We start from the raw sequence: 21,609 nt of genomic DNA, 5'->3' as shown, positions 1-21,609 counted from the left end.
TGGTGTACCCAAAGGACAGAAAAACTCTGGGTGGTGCCAGAAGGGGAGCAGAGTTCCCAAGGCCTCTCCAGTGAATGTCTTTGTACATGCACACTTCCAGGCCCCACAACATGATGGGGGTGAGCATCTCTCTCAAAGCATCAAGTCAGATTTAGAGCTTTAAGACTAGGACCAGATTCTCCTCACCAGGTGGGGTGAAGAGCAAGGGAAGGAGGCACTCAAGGTTGACTGCAGTATCACACACAATAGAGGAAAGGCACTGCCTTGGCACATCTTCCTCATGAACACAAGCACATCCAGCCCTGGAAGGCAGCAGGACCAGGGTTATTCAGCCAGGACAGAGAGAGCTCCAGGGCAGAGTCCTGGATGAGATGAGAACAATACTTCAGGTGCAGAGTAAATTGGTACCACAAACAGCCACATTATTTTCTTGACATCCCCTTTTGCTCTGGGAGTAGAAATACACTTTAGCCTTAAAATACCTACTTCCCACCTCTCTAGCAAGTCCCATGGCTGGCACAGAGCCCTAACACAAGTGTGACCCCCCCTCCTCCCACCGAAGAAAAAGCTACACCAGCTCCAGAGGGGCTTAATGGGGCAGTCGTGCTCGCTGCCTCCCCCCCGTGTGTGCTCAGAATTTCAGCCTCTGAACTGTCAGCCTTGGGGGGTTAATGCAGTTTTCTCCTTCCTTTCCACATTGCCAGTGGCGATGTCCTTCTCACAGACCCATATTCTTAGGGGCATTTTCAGCTCTTCCTCCCTCTTCTCCCAGACGTCAAAGCTCCCATTAAATCTGCCTGCCCAATTTATAATGCTGAAGCCTTTCAGCCAAGGCTCACTCATCTCACGCCTCATCTCACTGAAGCTTTCTCCCCTCCAGGCTTCTGCCCTCATCCCCTCCAGTCCATTTATCCAGAGTCACCTACCTTCTCTGCCATCCTCAGATCCTTCTGCTTCCCAGCCAATGTTCATCACATCAAAGCTTATTGTTTTCACATTCAGCACCTTGCACAACTTCTTTTTTTTCTCTCTCTCTCCACTTCCCCCTATTTTCCCTTTCATCCTGGCCCTCCTCAGCTCTCCCAGGAGACAATTTGTTCATGACTTTCTTCCAGTCTCATACCAGAGTTTCTTGTATATGCCAGAAACCTGATCAGGCTACAGTGCTCTACCAGGTCAGATCCATATCTCATATGTCTATGAGTAAGTTTAGCTCTTCCTCACTTTGAAACATTAAAATAACCATTACCACCATGAAAAATAAAATTAATGCTACACTTTTCTGCTTCCTTCAGTTACATCCCAGCCTTGTGCTCACAGTGGCTTTAGGTGACAAGCTGTTCTTCTCAGGCCTCACACCTTCTGGGCCTAACATTAGGGTTATACATGATACTATGTATTAACCACCCCCTGAAAATCTCCCTGAAATCTGCTTCCTCTTACATGTCACCCAAAACTATTCTAGTTCCCTATTTTGAAAAAATATCTAAACATATATTTCCATAATACAGCACTTAAAATGAAATATTTGCAAGGATTCTTAAAAAGCACGAGCCGGTATGGCTTTGTTGATATCCATGAAGGATAACTGGCTTTATTAAAAAGTGTTGAGTAACATCAGATGGCAAGTTGGCCCCACAACTGAACATTTGAATAGACTCAACTCACTGATTCCGAGTTTAATTCAAAAGGCACCACTGCACCCTTGGGATTTTACGTTGCCAAATCTCCTTCAGAAACTAAAGAGTAAGAGCACGTTTCTCTTCACACCGATTTCTCAGCTCAGAACAAGCTCTGGGCAGAGGCTCCACATATGCTGTTGTTCAAACTGCTGCGCATTTCAGCCTCAAGCTGACACCCATGGCCGTGACCCACGGTGCCCTCATTTACCTCTTGAATTAAAACGGCACACAGCAACATATTTCCTGTCTCACTCCTTGGGTAGTCTCTCACACAAGGCTTCAGACTGCAAAGTTCATCATTAAACAGAGATTTTCACCCCCAGGAAGTTCCAGAGGCCCAAAGAAAGATGCTACAAGCCTGAGATCCTACAGTGGATTCAATTACAGCATGCAAGGGACATTTAAACAAGCTTCCCTGGGATAAATGAGAGAAAAGAGCCAGCACACTCAGCATGAGTAAAATAAAAAGCAATCTTCAGCTGGTGCTAGCCATGCATATTTTGAAAACCATCCCCTTCAGCCATTACCAACAAAAAGTCAGCAAAAACTTATTTTAGAATCTGAAAAGACAGAAATTTAAAGCATTTGGCGGCACAATCTGTTACTTAGGGACAAGCTCATTAAAAATGCAGCACTATTTACTGAAGGCAAAATGCAGACATGCACTTTTGCATGTAAAGCAAGCACTTATGGAGTGATTGGAACACCTTTCCTGATTGGAATGGGAAGGAGAGCTGGTTAATTGTTGTGATGGATGGCTCTCTGAATGAAGGTAATAATTGGAGAAGCCAGTCCAAAACCTCACGCAAACCCAAAAGATCAATGAGTAAGAGACTGGATTCAACAAGAAATGAGCCATAGGGAGTTAAAAGGAGCTTAGGAAGAGCTATGGAATCGTCCCTGGGCTGCAGGTACACTGGGGGAGAGCAAGGGTGAACTCAGGGAGCAGCCTGAGCTGATAACTCTGTGTCTTTAGGATGAGAAGGGAGAAGAGGGATGAGGGAACTGAGCAGGGGAACCAGAAATCAGGAGAAGCAACACGGTGGGAAGATGAGACTCAGGGAGAACATCGTGATCATCAACCCAAACCAGAGGGAAAGGAGGGAGGAAGGACCCAGAGCAGAGGAAGTTCACTATCCTCCTTTTCCCACTGAAATGATTCCTTTTTCCTGGCTGGCTCCTGCAGATCTCAGTTAAAGCTTGTTGGGAAAACTCAGCTGATTGAGCCAGTGACTGATCTCGCCATGGATTTACACTGCCATGAATCTCTGATTGAAATCAAGTAGTTACTCCTCACCTTGACAGATCAGGAGCAAACCCTTGGGAGCAAAAGGTGCTATAAGGGCATGAAGTATTTTCTTAAAACACAAAGACCCTGAGCACAAAAAAACACTTGAAGCTCACAGCTATGAATTCCATTGCTATATGAAACCATATATGAGCCATTCCTATGATATATTCCTGATATATTCCTCAAGACAATATATTAGACACATTGCATATCCTCTGTAAAACATCTGAAATTAAATAAAATAACCACTAAAATAATCATTACCAGGCTAACACTCTCTGAACCTTCCAAGGTCTTTTATATGACGGTTTTAATCTCTGGTCTTCAGAGCCCTGGGTATCCACAGCTTCCTTGGAAACACAGCTAAGAAATTTAACTTGGAAAACAACAACAACAACAACAACAAAAACCAAAGAAAGCAAGAGAGCTGTCAAAAGGCTTGAACTCGAGGGTTCCTGTCCAAGAAGAAAAAGGGGACAATTGGCATATTAAAAAGGGTTAAAACTTTGAGAGGTTTACAAAATGATTATACCAGGCTGCTACAACTCCATGGCAACAGTGTATTTCCTCACGTGGAAAAGGAGGAGGGGTAGAAGACAGTTTCCCAGTAAAATAATATCTTTTTCTGGTCAAAGAATTTATTGTGCCAGATCTCCACCATCCCATGTGATTCGGAAGAATGCACATCATTCCAAACTGCTCTGGCTTCCCCAAAAACATCTCCAGAAAAAGGAGATTTGCAACCCCAAGACCTGACCCACTTGGCTACTAAACACTGCTCCCAAGCTTCCAAACTGGCAGCTTCAGAAGCATCTTCTCTATTGGACAACTGGAGACATATACTAAGATTAATTAATTCAACATTAGGCTAAGACAAAGTAGAGATTTATAAAGAAGTCAGTCTCTTCCAGATTGTTTGTTTTGGTCCTTTGAATTTTCCCGATCTGGCAAATAAACAAACAAAAAATGTTTCCTCTGTATCAATATTTGATGTAATAAATAATTAGAATGATTTTTTTAAAAGATAATCCAAAAAGCTCTTATTTCTATATCTTTGGTTTTTGTCTTACCCTCCACTCCCTGTTCTGCTCCCTTTATATAAAAAATAACATTACATTAAATTTTTTAAAAAAGTGTTTAACAGAGACTGCATGGAAAGTGAATGGAAAGGAAATAAAAGAATCAGTATTCCTGGTGAATAATTTGGCTAGAGGAAAAAGACAGATACAGATCAGATTCTTTTGATATGTTAAAAGCATCCCAAAATGCCTACGCTCTGGATGCTTTTACACAAATTATCTTTCATCATAAAAGTACAAAATACATATAATGGACAGCTCATCTCTCTCCAATGAATATGTAGCCACGAGCTGATAAGATAATAGACTAAACAGTGACCTGTCACAGACTTGACAATCATGAAAGTAGAGTTTAAAAAGTTGGTTCTCACATCTCAGGCATTTAATGGGCAGACACTAAGATCTGCTTCCAATCTTCAAATTCTTTTCATACTGTTCTGCCTTAATAAGCACAGGCATAACCCTCAAAACTGGTTGTATTTGAAGAAAGACACTGTTTGTACATATACTTCTCCTACAACCTCAGCTCCCAGGAACTAACTCCTTCCCACTTAACCTTAGAATGACTTCAGTGTCACGTAGTTGCTCTGAAACAGATTAAAAATATCTTTATTGAGTGCAGCAGCCCAATTTGCTTTATAGTATAATCTCAAGAGGCACCTGAGGCACCAGCTGAAGGGTAGGCTCCTAAAAAACAATAATTATTATTTTTGCAATGTGCGAAGCAGCTGAACTGTTGAGAACAGAGTCTCAGACCTGGAAATTCTTTGCTGGTGGCCCTCTCTGAGTGCCCCATCTCACCATGGCACCCAAGCCTGCTCTCTTCACAGTGCCCACGAGAGCCAAGCTCATCTCCTTCCCCCACCACTTCTTCCAAGACAGCAAAGACAATGTATTTTTGGCCTTAATAATTAACCTAAGAGGTACCCTTGCTCATGAACATACACTGCACATATCTGCTACTTTTCCCCCCTACACTGCAGCATCTGACAGCCCAACTGTCCTTCCCTTTTCTCAGTATCTCCCTTTGGAAGAGTTCACCCATGGATAGAAAATCCTCTCCTCTGTACACAAAAGAGCAGGTAGATTTGTTTGAACCGGGCAGGACTCATTATGGATTGCTTTTACACAGCTCACCCTCCTGCAAGATGCCTCATTAGCATTGCCTAGTTATTGGTAATTATTGTATTTTAAATCAACAGCCAGCCTGAAAAGAAACAGCATGTGGTGCTCAGACCTCAGAAATGATGGGCCTGGGTTCTTACTACAGTCCTACAACAGTCCCACTGTGGGATCTCTGGAAAGTCACTGACCCCCACTATCACTACTCTAAACCCTGCTAAACAGGAAGATTAGCTGAAAAAAATGATAAGTTATTAATGTAGCCCTAGCAGCAGTCTCATACAGGCACCACCATCTCTTCTGATTAAATTAATAGAAGCTCAGCTCTTCAAAGGAATTTAGGGGCTTATTTTCACTATAAAAGCCAAAAGTCCAGGAAAGTAAGTACACTTGAACACCTCCTGGGGGAACAGAACCTGCATCTCTCAAGGCTTTTCTTTTTCTCCCAAGTTCACATCAATACGGCTTGTGGGGCACCTAACACTCATTAAAACCAATATTTATTGATTGATTTAGGCACTTTTAAAGTCACAGAAGAGCTTTCCATTCTTCCTTAGTACTATGTAGACAGAGCAGCAGCTTTTAGATGACAAAAATGCAAAAGCTGCAAGCACTCAGGATGAAGGCAGGCCAGTGCATACAGGTATTACAGTGTAAAGTGGTGAGTTCCTCCCTGAGGAACAGGCTCATGTATATGGCAGATATCTCACTTTTATTTAACCTGAATATAGTTTTTCTTATTCTCCCACACTTAGAGCAGGCTCTGAGTATCAACTGTTTTCATTCTGCAAAGTCAGTCGAGCACTTGTGGTTTTCCCTTCAGGAGGCTGTGATGAGAAAAGGGGTTGCCTTTATTTTTTCCTGTTTATTGTACTCAGGAGTTATCACAGTGTGACTCCAAATCTCTCCCCTTTGGGTTAAGAAAAACAGCATGTGATTCATCTAGGCAGTGTTAGGAAAAAACACTCTGGGAGTGCAAAACCAAGGTTTTAATTATTTTGGGGCAAGTAATCAGAAAGCACAATACGCCTGAAACCACCTTTTAGCAGCCTTCTGGAATATATAAGAACCTGGTCAAGCTTGGGCTGCCTGGGAGCCAGGTGAGAGCTTACAGGATCACACCATGGCTTGTTAAGACACTTTCACAAAGGCTTTTTGATTTCACTTGCACCAGCAGCCTCATGCTGAAAGGTTAGACTTGCAATCAAAGAGAATCTATGAGCTCAATGCACCATGAGCCATTTCTTAGTCACAGAAGGAAAAAGACAAAGATTTTCCCCCAGAACCAGTGGGGTATCATTCAGCATAGAATGGGAACCTGAATACAGCATTAATAAGAGTATCAGGTACATTGATCTATAGTTGGTGGGTTTGTGGAGCTCTGTGAAGCCCAAACCCAAGAGAAATGAAAAGGCAGACAAAGGGATGAAGCTGTGGTCTTTCTACACCTGAATATACAGAGGTATATTCACCCTTGGGAACCAGTTTCTTTGAAGGACAGAAGATTTTCTTGATGCTGTGCAAGAAATTAGCAGCGAGGCAGGAGCTGGCTTTGTGTCTCCATGACTGTACCTGGTGTTGCCCATTCCTATCACACAGCTGTGGCAGGGGCCACTTCTCTGCTGCTCTCCATTTCAGGGGCATGATTCCAGCCAAACAATCTCTCTGCCTTAACTCAGCCTCTACAGATGAATTAATGCAATCCAAACTGGAAATTATGACAGGAAAGTCCAGTCTAGAAATGCATCACCTTTCTTTATAATGGTGCTAGGCAGTCTGGACAGTCCCACCAGTGACTGGTAACCTCTGGTGGTTTAAAAGGATGGAGGTCTAATGGTAGGTACTTTGGAACTCATTCTCTCTGTTTTTCTGCCAGACCCTCAATCGCAGAGCTTCCTGTAAGCACTGAAATGCTAATCTTTCCCATTTCATCCATGTGGGCAGGGACGGGGATGTGGAACCCACGTGTTTTGCCACAGGGTTAATTACGGTGGCTTATGCATCACTGTACTGTCATGAAAGCAGGCTGATACTTCATGTTTCACACTGTACAATTCCACCATTGTCAAACATCAAATCCCCAAAACATAACACAGCCCAATAAAGAAAGGGAATTAAATGATGTAACACGTGGAGTACAAGCAATGCCCAAGAAAGGATAAGGAAAAGCCTAAGGGGCACAATCTTCCCTTGAGGCCTGAAACCCACACTAAGCAGCAACCCAAAGTGGTCACTCAGAGAAAGAACAGAGAAGCACATCAGGCCTGGAGTGCTGCTTCTTCCACCTTCCAGCTCCTGGCAATCTGCCATGAAGGGATTTCCTGAGCCAGAGGTTGCATCTGCATCAGTGTGTTTAACAGCCCCTGCTGGACCTATTTTCCATGAATTTGTCTAATTGCTTCTTGAATCCATATCTGTCAGCAATAAGTTCCACAACTGAATTATGCCCTGTGTGAAAAAGCACTTCTTTTTGTTCTGGTCTAAAGTAGCTGCCTTAAAATTCCCTTCACTGCCCTTTACTCCTACGTTGTAACAGGGAATAGTCATTTCCAGTTCATTTTTCCCATGCCATTTATGACTTTACACACACCTGTATTACTTGTCTCTCTTCCAAACTGAACTGGCCTGTTTTATTTAATCCTCTCAGAAAGTAATTTTAGAACTCTGCACATCCTCGTTGCCCTCCTCTGTATCTTCTCTTTTTCTATCATGTCCTTTTTGGGAGAGGATGACCAGCACTTTGTGCTCCTTCAAGACATGGGTGGATCAGAACTTTGCAAGCTGCATAAGGCCATTTTCTATTTTGTTGTTAACTTACAGGAAATAGTCACACTGGCCACATACCTGTAGGATTAATCCCAGAACTGCATTCTACATACAAAGGACGGGTAGGGAATACAAATGACAGAAATCATACAGATAAGAGTAAACATTTCTGGTTTAGTAAAGTGCTAAAGTGCAATTCATAGGGAAAAATCCATTATGAGCAATTAATAATTGCTCCAAAGCTCCATTTCTGCCTCAGGAAATCCTGAGCCCCTGCTAACTTCTGCCAGAGGAATGTACCACGGATTAGTACATAGTTTTATCCTTCTCAGAAGCTCTGAGTTGACCACTGTGGATAACAGATAAAGGAAGAGATAAATTTTTGGTTTCACATACCATCCTGCCTGTCTATGTGTTACAATTTCAGTGACTTTAATCACAGTTGCATCCCATAGAGCCCACTGCTTTCAGACCCAGGCTTGAGGCAGCTGCAATTTGAATTCATTTCATTCTAAGGTGGCACAAAAACATCCAGATTTTGTGCACTGTGGCCAAATACAGTTCATGTTTGCTACAGAATTACACTCATCATTGCATCTAAATGTTCTCAGCCACCTCTTTCATACCCAGCATTATCTGTCCTCCCTACCCCTTATCTCCAGCACCCCCAGACTCTGTATCTGTACTTTGGAGAGCACTTGCAAACAGATTCTGAATTATTTTTTAGAACAGATTAGCTAAAATGCATTGAATATCTATGTGGACTCATTCAGAATTAAAGCAGGCCTAATTCAATTTAACTTACTTCACTTCCAAAGTGAATTAAGTAAATGTAATTGAAGCTACTTAAATTCTGATTAAGAGTCTTGACATCTGCTGCAAGTGAAGCTCTATTATCCACAGGGAGTTAATTCACCACCATAAGTGTGGAAACACAACCAACTGCATAGCAGGAAAGCTGGAGAAAAAGGAAATCGTTAGTCCCTGAATTGCAATAATCACCACAGTGTATTTATGCTAAATGCCTATTTAATTTGGGGAGGCAACATTCTTGCATGACAAAAAAGGAAAATAGACTTACCTCACTTAGAAGAACAATCCTATAAAATTTTCCAGTAACAACTTTTTTATTTTTGTAACAGAATTATAATTGTGTCAGAATTCCAGAGAAGTTGGTTAAGGAAAAAAGAGATGAACTTTCATCACAAGAAGTGCAACAGCAATCAAATTTTCTTTGCTAACTCATTGTTGTGCAAGTATCCATCTTTATGTGGGAACAGTAAAAATGGCTTAGAAAATTACCTGTTTTACACAGTACATCACAGAAAACCTCTCTTTGCCCCACTGTGCTTGTCTTCTCCCTATCAATTTGATGTTTAATGCATTTGTTGTCACCTGATGGCAGAATCACAGAAACCTCAAGCTCTTGCTGCCTTGACACTGAACCTGTTTCAGGCCACATCCATGGATAACTCTACTGCTATTGACAGTGACAGAGAGGCATGTGGGTGTCCTGTTTCTTCATGATCTGCTTTTACTATCTCTCAAGAGTCCTGCTATTTGAAAAAAATCAAGGTTTATTACACTTTGTGCAATATTCAGTTCATCCCATGCCATCATTATGCTGATTTTTTGTGTACAGCAGCAGTTATTTACAACTGAACTTGAATCTAAAAAGCACTTTTTTCAGCTTATTCTTCACTTCCCTGCTGACAAGCACAGCAAAAGTAGAATTGCTGGGGTTACTGGTCCAACCTGGGCTTAGGAAGATCAGCAATACCTGATATAGAGTGCAGCTCCAAGCAGCAAAATGTTGCCTGAGAGCAAAACAAGGTAGTAGTGGCCAAGAGAACAGGTACCTTCTTGAGACTTACACAGCCTAGAAATCCTCCCCAGCTCTCTCCAGGTATCTGAGTCCTTGTTTCTGTGGGTATCTGAAGTCCTTGTGGTCCAAGGTTCTTGTTGTCCAAGTCCCAATTCATGCTGGTCTATATGATTCTAGAGATAAATAAGAAATAAAGCTGAGACCCTTCCCATGAAAAAAAATCTAAGACCTTTTCTGTACCAGCCTCACACCCAGTAATGAAGGACTAAAGGTCATTTTCTGCCATAAATATATGCATTTTTCCTAACTTTATCTTTTAAAACTTTACAAGGTTTGACACTTGTTCCTTCCTGTACGTCCCATCCCAACAGCTGCACTACCAGGGGTAATTTCTCCATATTCTTTAATATTAACACTACATGTGGAAAATGTGGGTTTCAGCCAAGAAACTTGCTTCTTTTCACTTCCTTCTGTTGGATTTCATTCAGATAGAATTGCACCATATAATCAAGGGTAACTTCATAGGCTTTTGTGAGAAATTTTCAGTAGAAATCTGAAGGCTTCTTGTCTTTCCTGATGGGATAACATGGAGCAAGTTCTACACCAGTTCCCTTGTCTACCCCATAGAAAGAGTGTCAAGGATATGCCTCTCCCTGTATACTACTCTCCTCCACAAATTCCCCAACACAGTCCAGCTTATTTTCAGGTTGTACTGGAACCTTCAAACTTGTTAACTTGCTTTAATTACCTTTCACTACCAATCAGAATAATTTTTCTATTTTAAAAAGTACTGCCTGAAATAGAAACACAAAAAAGTTGACTAAAATGGTGGGGGGGGAATTCATATCTGAGACTAAAACATTTTGTTCTGAAAATTCCCTTTACAAAGTACATATTGACACCAAGGGAGAAGAGGGGAAAAGGTGCTACACGATATTTCTGAGAGATTTATTCCTCTGAGAAAATGTTTGTTGGCAAAGACAGGGGAGAATAAAAAAAAAAAGGCAGAAAAAAGTCACACAAAAAACCCCAACCCAAACCCCAGAAAGAAGTGGGGAAGAATATTTAAGGGACATAAACATATAAGACCTTCCTACCTCATCCCCAAATCATTTCAGAGCAGGACTAATAATATGATTTTAATGACACTTGTGTAGTAATCAGTTTTCCCACCTGGAATTTCTTGCCTGACAAAATGATCAAGGCCTCGGCCTCAGGTAACTCATAGAGAAATAATATGTGAGAAAAATATAATTGTAATGTCTTCTACCAAAACCAATGACCAGCTGTGCCCTCTCTACTGGTGTATTAGTTCACTCCTCTCAGATAATGGGGAAGTAGCTTTGCTGTGTGGTCGTAAATGAAGTAGACTGGAGTAGTTAGTTCAAAAGTGACAGAAGAAAGAATTCCAAGAACTCAACTGAGAAGCTTACTGGAAAAGTGGGGCTGAAGATCTAAATGCAGGAGGTGGATGATTCAGTAATGAATGGAAGGCTCATTTTGACAGCTTGGGCTGCCATCCAAGCTAATTTGTTTCCAAGCCTTCAGTTTGCCAACTGAAGTGGCTGAGGAATAATAGGCCCCAAAAATATTTCTAAGGAAACACAATGCCCATTATCACTGAAGGAGAAAGAATCTGCACGTTTCAAAGAGGCAAAAGAAATTTGAGATCTGCCAACTTTGGCCAGTTCCAAATGACACAGGAAGGAGCAGTTACAATGTACTGAAAGGAAAGAAATAGAGCATTGTTAAATAAAGTAAATTCAAAGTAAAAGTCGTCATAAAAAACAGACACAATAAATAGAAGGATGTTTCTTTTAGAGAGAGATGATTTTATGGTTGAGCCCATGCAAGCAGCCTATGAAAAAGAAAAGAGGGGCATAGGAAAAATTGAAAAGAAACTGGTAAAGAGAAGTAGTATGTAGTAAAATGAAGAATAATGAAGCAGTACCTTTATGTTCAACTTGGTCATCATAGTATTTCATATAAACTTGCCTGGATATTTTAAAAACATTAGAAACTTTAAAAATTCCCACACACAAACATTTTGTAGCTCTCACTAAAGTCAAGAACAGCAAGAAGCGTCTTGCAATTATCAGCACAGGTTAAGCCTGTCCTTTTCCTTCCAGTTTCTGTGCAGAAACACCCACCTTACCCCCATGGCACAGCACAGGGGGGTGTTGGTTGGACTCCCTGAGCCAGGACGTGGAAAAGCCACGTTCTGTCCACGGATCAGCCACATGCAGACCTGTCTCTGCCTGTCCCTGCATCCGAGTGGAAAACACATCCACAGCCACTCTGTGCTTTCAACCCCTCTTTCTTCACGTCTACCAAGATGACAGCTCATCCAGAAAACAGAAGAGGGAGATTTGATAAACATATTCAAAAAAGTGAAAGGGATTTTTAGAGTAGAGCAACCAGGTAATTCCCCACTTGAAAAAGGAGTCAACTTTATGTGCAGTTAAGCAGAATAAGAGATTCTGAGGAATTGAGAAACCACTGCATGGCTACAGGAAATACCTATGGAGGTTGTATACTCCTTTTCACCACAGACTTCACTTCTTCAGTGAAGAACAGGTGAAGAGGCTAGACATGGTTGGTTTATATATAAAAAGCTTTTTTGTTTGTTTGTTTTACTTTATGCAAACACATTAAAATGCTTATTACTTGTAAAAATATTTCCTTATTATATTTTTTCTATCTAAGGGCAAAAAAATCCATTTTTCTGCTCTAAGACCTGCTCAGCAAAATACTGGAGTTACCTGTTAGCCTTCAGCTTAGGTTTTCCTAACAATCAGCAGCTGCAAAACTCACCTTTCTCACCTGATACTCACTTGATGCTACAAACAGACCTTTTTTGTGCACAAAAGGAAAGTAACATTTTACTAAGAGACTTGCCAGCCTTTTAGATGATACCATCTCTGTGATGCCCCATCAACACCTGACTATAAAAACGGCTTTCTCATCCTCCTGAACACCTTTCTGATCTGAAACCTTTTTTTTTCCTGCATTTTTAAATGAATGGAGAAAGAATGAAACTACTGTAATTGTCTTGCACTAGACAGATTTCTAAGCTTCAAGTGGTTTTAGATGCACATTTCATGGTCAGTGTTATTGAGGACCATTCCTAATAAATTTATACATGTGCTCACCACCTCCATTTCCACTGAGAAGGGAATCTAGCACTGAAGGTTATTTTTCCTATTTCTAATACAATTGCACTACCAGGCTACTTAATTAAATGGGCACTCAAAGCTAACTGTGTTCCCTCAGGGTAACTCTAAATTGCAATGGGAAGGTAGACTGCAATTTTAGTAGTTGTACCAAGCCCAACTTCCACCCCAGGAGGATGAGTAGCAACAAAGCTACACCTGAGCAGGTTTCACTGCAGGCTGAATCACTGCACACATATTCACACATAACTCTATGGGTTTTACAGCAGTCAGATTAAAACTAGCTACAGCAGAACCAGGGCCAGCACTGGAGTCAAGAAATATCTGAGAAGACAAGAGATGGACTCCCTTCCCCTTCCCAGTGAATTTCTACCTGAATTAAATTCAGAGCCCTTGTAACTGTCCTGTTGGTTGTCCCTAAAGCCAATAGTGTTTCCACGTGCTCATTTGCAGCAAAGGTGCTCTTTTAATGAGTATGCACTGCCATACCTTGCATTTTTTTCATGTCAGTGGCTTTCATGGGTGGTCACCTCTCCACAGCATAGCCCAAGGACTTACTCAATACCTTGCAAATTGATTCTTCCTCATGAGAGGGTACTGGCTGGATGCCACTGAAACAGAAATAACTATGTTTCCAGAGGTAAGATTGTTTGTGTTTACTCAATAAGCTGCATATTCACAAAATTCTATCACTGGAAAATCCAAGTATTTTAAGAAACTAACCTTTCAATGGAATTCTGACAAGGCAGGATGTTTTGCTGATAGATGAACAGTATCCTGCCACAGTTAAACAGATTACTATTTGTGAATTTTGACATAATTACTGATTTCCTCAACAGATTTAAAGTCTAAGTTTATCTTTATGTTAATCCAATTTCATGCCTAGAACAGAGCAAGCACAACAGAATGTCTTTCGTAACCTTCTGATATCATTAATTATTGCTACATTGGGAGTTACAGCATGGAACAAACAGGTTTTTAAATGGAAATCATTTGTCTCTCAGCAGGGAGACTCAACAGTTTTATTTCCTTCAACACCAAGCTGCATTCAAGTAATCTTGTTTCATGGTGATCCTCCTTCGACAACCTGCAAGTCAGTGGTGAAATGCCATTTATTTTGTCCCTGGATTGGTCAAATATGCTGCCCATAAGGGGAGGTGTCTATTTCCTCTCCTAATTGTGGAGGAAGGGTTTTCTATATGTTAAGGCCACGCTTTCCCCAAGGTGTGGGCATTTGGTCAGGTTTCCTGGTGATTTTCCACAAAAGGAAATCCCCTAACTCATTAAAAAAAAAAATAGATTAATTGACCGGTTCAGTAACAAGCTGCCCCAGGACCCAATAAACTTTACAAAGGGTACATTCCAATTACGACTGGGCTCAGCATGAACCTGATAAGTAAGCCAGCAGAGTCCTTCTCCAGCATTAAGAGTGGGTTTTTTTCTCCTTTTCCTCCATTAATTTAACTCTTTCTTGGCACTTGTGGATTGACCAATTCTTTGTTTTCCCTCTCCCTGTGAATGTGAACCCTGCTGAACAACTTCCAGCAACGAGATCTAACGGGCTTAATAAAGCCAAGCCTTGGTCTCCAGTCACTTTCTTGGCACTGCTGTGGCCTTGTCAGAAGGGTCAGCTACAGTGCTGTCTCCTTCCACCCTTTGCCTGGTGTCATAAAATGAACCCAGCTCTCAGACCAGGACAGGGAAGAGGGGAAAAAGTCATTTTCTCTCAGCAGAAACATCTAGTGAAGCAACTGGAACCACCTGCTAGCAGAGCACAGCTACAAGCCTGCCTTCCCTGTGTGAGAGGGGTGGGAGAGGTACAGGGGCTTTTGGTAAAAGCCGTAATTGCAGCAGCAGGAGAAGGAAATGCAAGGCAGGTATCAAGCTGGGGAGACAAAACCAAAGGTTACTGGCTACAAAACATTGTTTTATATTCTTACATGTTAGTCCATCATGGCACTGCTACAGGCACACAAGAACATCTAAGACTCAAGTACTCCTGACCCTTTTGTGCCCACCCCTGTTCTTGGCAGCAAAAAAGCCCGATCTTGGTAGCATGTACCTGTCAGATGTGAGTAAGCCTGGTCAGCCAAAAAGAAGTGCTCTTGGTTTCAGGTCTTTGCAGCAGTTCCCCACCTAAGGCACCAAGCTGAGTGCGGATACAGAAGACCACAGAGATCAACTCTGTCTCCTCCCTGCCTATGAGGAACACTGTGGAAGCTCAGGCTGAGCACAGGGTTGTCCTCAGGTACAAAAGAAATCATTTGACCAATCTGGCAACATCTGGTTGTGTCTCAAACAATCATCAGGCATCTCCTCCAGAGACAGCACACGAAGGTCAGGTGGCAGTGCCCCATGAACTGCATTTTCTCTGCAGAACCCCCAGCCTGAGCCTTCTGCCACACAGCCCAACCGGGGTGCGAGGCAGCCTTTATTCACAGAGGCTTCTTTAGCTGGCTAGCCATGTAAAGCAAATCTACACACCTGCCTTGTAACTACTGTTACTTGAAACACATAAAAATGCACAGAAATTTGTATAGAAGACACTTAAACTGTTTGGACCTGCATCTACTTCTGCTCAGATTTTGAATATCATTTTCATACATTTATTATGCCCAGCCTGCACCGTATTTCTTATAGGAGCAGGAATAGCTGTAATTATTGTTGTCAATCAAAGTTTCTCTGAAGTCCTCGGCTTTACTGTTTCAATAACTCATTTTAACCGGTGGCAAATGTCTTCAACAAGCACTAGAGCCTAATTTGCAGTCTGGTTCCCTTGTCATTTTCTGAGTCATCTTGGTGGAATGCTGTGAGGCAAGAGATTAGTTTTAGGACTTTTTTTCATCTCCTTTTTCTTTACATCTGAGAGCTGTTAAGAAGTTTGGTTTCAATAGTTCAGACATATCCAAGGCGTACTACGGGTACCCAAGGTGCAATGAAATACAAAGTTTATTCTACTTCACTACAAAGAAGATACCTGATAAACTGTTTCAAAGTCAGGCTTAGCACATGCAGGTGCAGCTGTTATTGGTTTCACTGGAATTACAGTTGCTTACAACTGGTGCTGGATTTAGCCCCTTACAAATAAACTCTTCAGCATCACCGGGAGCTCAACTGTGATTGCACACAGTTGATTTACATTGTTGGTGTAAATCAGAAGTAATTCTACCAATGACACACAACCCTCGAGGTAAACATCAACCTCCCAAAATAGCTAAGATGCCAAAAATAAACATGATACAATGCTGATGGATTTATAGGCGACTGACAGTTTCCTCCTCAGGTTCTTAATCAGGTCTCACCGAGAGGTGCTAATATAATTAGGGATGAGATATGGATTAATAGGAAGAAAATATCATAACCTCCCTCTTACAATAAAACAGTTCGTACACTGTACTTACCTGCAAACTGCTCCATTCTTCTGGTAGCATGACATTTGCTAAGGCAAAAGCCTGTTGATAATTCTCTATAGTCCTATATAGCACTCAGCCATGGCTGCTCTTCAAAAGGCCATATTTATCCCCTGGGAAATATAGCTGTATTAATATGACATTTTGTCACAAATTAATCTTAAACAGGGTAATATTTTTGACACTGAGTTGAAACTGGAACTAAAAGGCAGTTCAGGTGGTTAAAGTGGCAATATCCTGTAGCAGACTTATATTCCCTGAGATAATACTGTTATGGTGTAAGTACCAATGTACTGGGATGTACAAAGGGGGAGAACTGTGCAAGTCTTTCTTCATTTTAACAACATACAGGATCGTTGGCCTTCTACTCTTTATTACAGCTGGCACTGTAGTAATGCCCACTGATCCCAAACACCAGAGCCCGTGGTGCCAGGTGCAGGATAGAATAACAAACCTTGTGATCAGAAAAAGCAGCCAAGACAGATAATTAGCACCTCATCTCCCATCATGATGGGCTGCACTGCTAGAAGAGGACAGACAGATTAACAAAGATTATCTTTTTTTAAAAAGTAATTTCTCATTAAAGCGATTAAAAGTGGCCTGGTCTGGTTTTTAATTGAAGTCCCGTGGCACAAGTCACTTGTGACGAAAGGGATTCTCTGTGATGTGCTCTCTTTCCTGCTGTGGAAGTTCCCAGGCTTTGTACAGTTCATCAATGCCAGGCTAATTAGCACAACGCAATCTTACCACTTACACCCACTTCCCAACTCATTTGCACATAGTTCCCAGTACTACAGAAATCAGGGTAAATTCATACTACAGATTTCCACATCCTATTGATCCTATTACACAGAGGATGCTGTAAACCTTTTTTTGTTCCATTCCTCCGAACTACACCATGTTGATGGTCACTGAAGATTTGGTGATTTGGTGGACCCCAAATACTATCTTATGGGCACTTCAGCGAACATCTCAGCTGTTCTTCATCAACTGCACGTCATCTGCCTTTAATGGGATCATTTTCATTAAGACTAATGTCTCCTCCCTGGCTGTTCAGCTCAATTCTCTCCTCAACCTGAAGGCTGCAGCCACAGGCCATGCAGATATTTGTGATACACGACAGATGGGAATACCCGCACTCCTGATCTGCTCAGTATCAGTCCTGGAGATGTGATGTGAAGCCCGCTGACCACTAACAGTCATTAAAGATCCTATGACACTTTTTGCAAGAGCAGAGGGTGTTATTAACTCCAGGATCCTGGCCATGTTCCAGTTTGGATAATTACATTCTACCACACTAAATTTCCCCCCGCGGTTTCAGACGGGGAACTTCTGTTCTTTGCTTCCTCTTGTAACAACCAGAGCAAAGTGTCGCTGGCGCTGAAATGCCAACACGTCCCGGCCCCGAGCTGGGCACAGGGCTCAGCCCATGGCTACAACGTGCATTCTGCAAAATGCCCTGGGACTCGTTAGTAAAGAAAAAGAAAACCATAAAAACACAGCTCCAACCTCGGTGATTCTGCAGGTTGGTCACACGCGCACATGTTGCTGCATTTCATTTCTGCCCACATGAAAGGGCTGGGTGTCTGCCAGTGCTGTCCTCAGGCTGGACAAAGAGGTTTTGCTACTGAGTGTTTTATCAAGTGCTCAGGCTTAAGAATCAATCCAGCAAAGAGCTGAAATTCAGGCCTGTTTGTGCCTTGGTTGTACTCAGTGTCCACGAGTTTTTTAGGCAGCAACTGGATCTTCTGGAAGCAGACAGCAAATATAAGCAGCTCTAATTTCTGTATCAGGGAACACCAGAAAATATTAAACTAAGGACAAAATTTGTTACTTGAACAGGAAACCATGTGTGTTTATCCAGCGGAGTTGCTTGTTCCTTGTAGGTACTGTGAAATAAGAGTAAAATGCATCCATAGTGAGGCAACAAAGGCCCATGGGGTACCATTATCATGACCTGGAGAGAGAGGAGGAACAGAAGAGACAACGTAAGAGAGGGAGGCGCTTCCTGTGACTTTGTCTGGAGAGGCAACTCACCACCTATTTAGTTTTAAAGGCTCGTTTGATTGATTTTCTTACTAAAAACATTCCTGGGAAGTCTAAGTGTGGACTCGGAAATTATGATGGCTGAAGGGACCAAATCACTGAACTATTAAAGAAACTTTGAAAATACTATTTCTGTGTTCATTTGAGAGCAAACAGACAGAATTCTCTTCTCTGAATTCCTCCAGCTTAGCATAAGAAAGATGATGCAGTGTAGATTCTGTTGCTCCAGGCAACTGATGAGGAACATCTTTGATGTGCTTTGATTAATGTTGGCTTCTTTGATTCAATGATATTTGGCTCCAGCTCCACTTTAAAAATAAAAAATCCTTACTACCACAGGGAAAAATATTAAGGACACTTGCTTGGAAAACACTTGGGCTTATGTTAAGAGTTCTTATTCAAGATCAGAAAGTTTTCCTGCCTGTATTGTTCTCTCTCCTTTGATCTGGTCACCTTGACTGCAAACCTGGACACCAGGTACACTCTCCTGGGGTAAAACTTTCCATCTTTTAGGACAATAAAAAATAGGAGTGAAAGGGACTGCAAGAGACCATGTCACCTTCCCTCCCAAATCACCTGATTGTTTCTAGCAGACATCTGTCTGTCTCTGTGATGGAGGTTTCGTGCTCCCCTGGAGTGATCTATTTTGGGATTTAACTATCTTACCCACTCACTCCTTCAGACAAAGGGATGCTGTCAGGAAACATCAGACCTCCAGAGAAATACAGCCATTTCTGTAGTAAACTGTGGAAGCTGTATAAAAATAGAGAGGGCAAATCGCTTCAGTGATGTTTGATTACAAAAATGAAAATGGATTATGTATCCAAACTGGGTGGAAAGGGATTCACTCAGAGTCAGAACAGTGGGAATCTACCCGGTTTTCCTGGTTATTCCACAACTTTGGGAATTATCATTTTGAGTCTAGCAGCTTTGGATTAATCAGACCAGACCACAATACCCGGCTATCTCAGTCTGACATCCAGTTAACAGTAGAAGGAACAGAGCCAGGAAGCAGAAGGAGGAAAAGAGGGACCACCTATCATGTTTCATTCACTGGGCAGACATCCTCCAACTCACAGTCCAAGAAAACTCCCACTTATTTCTGAACGAGCTGTTCAAAAGCAGCGTTTTCCTGAATGGATCAGCACAGCTCCCAGACTAAAGGCTATTCTAGAATAAGCCAATGGCATTTTTATCCTGCTCTGAGTTAATATTAGTCCACAATGCAGTGTGTATCCTGATAGTGGTTTAAGTTAAGATTTTTTTAATTTTTTTTTTTATTTTTTTTTTTTAGGAAATGTGAATTCCCATATGCCCTACTTTGGTAGCTTAAAGATTGTAGGAGGTCAAAAAAAAATAGGTCAGTGAAAATAACATTGCAACAAGAAATTAATTGCAAAGAACGTTTAATATGACAGGGGACTACATAAAATCCTATTATATTTCTTCACTATTCTACTCAGTAGTCTGTACTACTGCTATACTCAAAGGCCAGGGCAGTCTCCCAGGGTAAATTGCTACATTAGTTTGACATTTCTGGCTCCAATTAACCTTATATTTGAGCTATTTTCCGAGGGTTTTTTTAAAAAAGTCTGTGATAAGGTTATGTTTTTCTATTAGAGTTTCAATTGCTTAATGGTCTGTTCCTGATGCCAATCCCTCTTTAAACACACTCTCAGTAAGAAAATTAGGCCATAGTTTGACAATACATTGCTTTTGGCAGCAGGACCAACCTAAGGTCTTCCAAGCTCTCCCTCCTTGGCCCTGTCCTCACAGGACAACTCACTATCCCCTCCTTTGCTCTTCCTCAGGACTAAATGCTTCACTGCAATCCAGGAACTACAGCTTCAAAAGCTTTGCCAAATCCCCCTGTCTTACCCAGTCTGGGCTGGGAAGGAATTAGAACATTGAGGATCTGATTTCTTCATGGAAAGTCTTAATGCATTGGAAGGGGCTGCCCAGGAAGGTGGTGGAATTACCATCCCTGAAGGTGTTCAAGGAATGACTGGAAACGCCACTTTGTGGACAAGGTGGCGATGGGTCAAAGGTTGGACTCGATGATCTTGGAGATCTTTCCCAACCTAAATGATTCCAGCTAGGAGCTGGACTCTATGATCCTTGTGGGCCCCTTCCAATTTGGCATATTCTGTGATTCTTTGAATGGCATAAGCTGGATTAGAGAGGTGTTCATGTACAAAGCAACCTTGATAGAGAAGACACAAGATTCACCTCCCAATCTATATATTAAATGAAAAGAACATGGAAACAAGCAATGCAAACAATTGTCTCAGCAAGGAAAGAGCAGGACTAAGGTCTTGCTTATACCTTAAGCACAGATTAGAAGTACATTTGCTCTGGTGCTCCTTGCAGTTCTTCCTGGTATTTTGAACAGATGATTCCAATTCAGCAAACGCTGCCAAGAACACGCACAGATTTGTTGAGAACCAATGAACCCTGCCCACAGCTGCAGATCCAGCCAGATCAGTACCTTCTGGGGAAGAAGTCAAAGAGAAACAAGATGAAATTCAAGAAAGCTTCCTCTATGGCCATTTGCCAAAATAATATTCAGTGAAAGACACCAGTAGTGAAATTATCTTCCTCCCGTTCCACAGACATAAACATATATTCATTATTTGAGCTTCACCAGAAAGTAATTCTTGGGAGAAAGTCTTGGCCTGTAATTTTCTGGCAAGCCGTTCGCTCCAAGTATGAAATTTTCAAAACATGAAATTCAAGCTCTATGACCTACAGTCTGGCAGACGAGTCGATTTTAATGCTTTAATCACGATCCTGCTATAAATGCTTACATTTATGAATGCAAATTCATTAGCTATGAGCACTTGCCAAAAAAAATACGTATTTTTGAAACATTCCCAATGTCAAGTCTGCTTATTTTAATGTTTCCGGAATAGAATTACTTGGGAAGTGAAACATCTTAGATTTTATTTTTATTTTCGTATTAATGTGTTTCAAATGGAAAGAATAATAGCCAGATTTTGCAGCTCCATCCAGCTCCAGTATTAGGTGAGGGGGTAATAATACTGCACAAAGCATCATAGAGACAACTACAGAAGTGGGAGAGCTGAGATATGGTTGGCAAGGAAACCACAACTGACAATAGCCTGGATTTTCACATGCAGAACCCACAGCTCTGTGATGTTAATTATGTACAGCTCTGCTGCTGAACTCACCCCATTGCCTGCCACATGAGCCAA

General features: G+C 41.6%; 1 long non-coding RNA gene across 2 annotated transcripts in view; it reads right to left on the bottom strand.

The window, feature by feature from the left end:
* Positions 1-20,879, bottom strand: part of LOC108492512 — a 60,367-nt gene extending 39,488 nt beyond the window's left edge. For both annotated transcript variants that reach the window (XR_001873128.1, XR_001873127.1), the window contains exons 1-4: positions 20,720-20,879; positions 16,340-18,305; positions 13,428-13,549; positions 9,815-9,938 (exon numbers count right to left, since the gene is read on the bottom strand). This is a non-coding gene — a long non-coding RNA (uncharacterized LOC108492512). The remainder of the gene's footprint in view (positions 1-9,814; positions 9,939-13,427; positions 13,550-16,339; positions 18,306-20,719) is intronic.
* Positions 20,880-21,609: the final 730 nt, after the last annotated feature.

Source organism: Lepidothrix coronata, unplaced genomic scaffold (assembly GCF_001604755.1).
Source record: "Lepidothrix coronata isolate B3197 unplaced genomic scaffold, Lepidothrix_coronata-1.0 Scaffold11, whole genome shotgun sequence".
Taxonomy (NCBI): domain Eukaryota; kingdom Metazoa; phylum Chordata; class Aves; order Passeriformes; family Pipridae; genus Lepidothrix; species Lepidothrix coronata.
This window is presented reverse-complemented; position numbering and strand designations above follow the sequence as displayed.